At 65.4% G+C, this 410-nt stretch overlaps 1 protein-coding gene across 1 annotated transcript in view; it reads right to left on the bottom strand.

Moving 5' to 3' along the window:
* LOC119586503 (myocyte-specific enhancer factor 2-like) overlaps positions 1–410 on the bottom strand; it is a gene marked incomplete in the record, with an annotated part of 157,797 nt that overhangs the window by 11,148 nt on the left and 146,239 nt on the right. The window contains 1 exon segment of the mRNA XM_037935246.1: positions 1–382.

The raw sequence follows: 410 nt of genomic DNA, 5'->3' as shown, positions 1-410 counted from the left end.
TCGTCTACTCAGGAACTAGTGGGCGCGGGCGTCAGGTAGAGCAGTGTGAGCAGTGGTGGCGACCGCGGCGGAGTGCGTTCCGAGGGCGGGCGTCGCGAGAATAAGGCAGCACGGGCGTAGCTCTCGTAGCGTGGCGGCTTCGCGGGGGGAGGGGGGTGGTTGAGGTACCCTACCCGCCACAGAGACCGGAGGAAAAATGAACGAGCGTCGGAGATCACAATCTTCCGAAGGACACGGCGTTATCACAGTAGGTAGTGAAGGCGGTGGCGGCGGTGCTGAAGGAGGCTCCCGCGCGAGAGAGAAACACGAAGCTCACCGCCCGAGGCGCAGGAAGCTCCACACTCGGGGGGGAGGGGAGGGGAGCTCGGGGCCGGACCTCAACCTGGAAAACAACGGTGCGCGTCAGTGGG

Source organism: Penaeus monodon, chromosome 21 (assembly GCF_015228065.2).
Source record: "Penaeus monodon isolate SGIC_2016 chromosome 21, NSTDA_Pmon_1, whole genome shotgun sequence".
NCBI lineage: Eukaryota > Metazoa > Arthropoda > Malacostraca > Decapoda > Penaeidae > Penaeus > Penaeus monodon.
The sequence above is the reverse complement of the archived record's forward strand: the minus strand, read 5'-3'. Positions and strand labels throughout refer to the sequence as shown.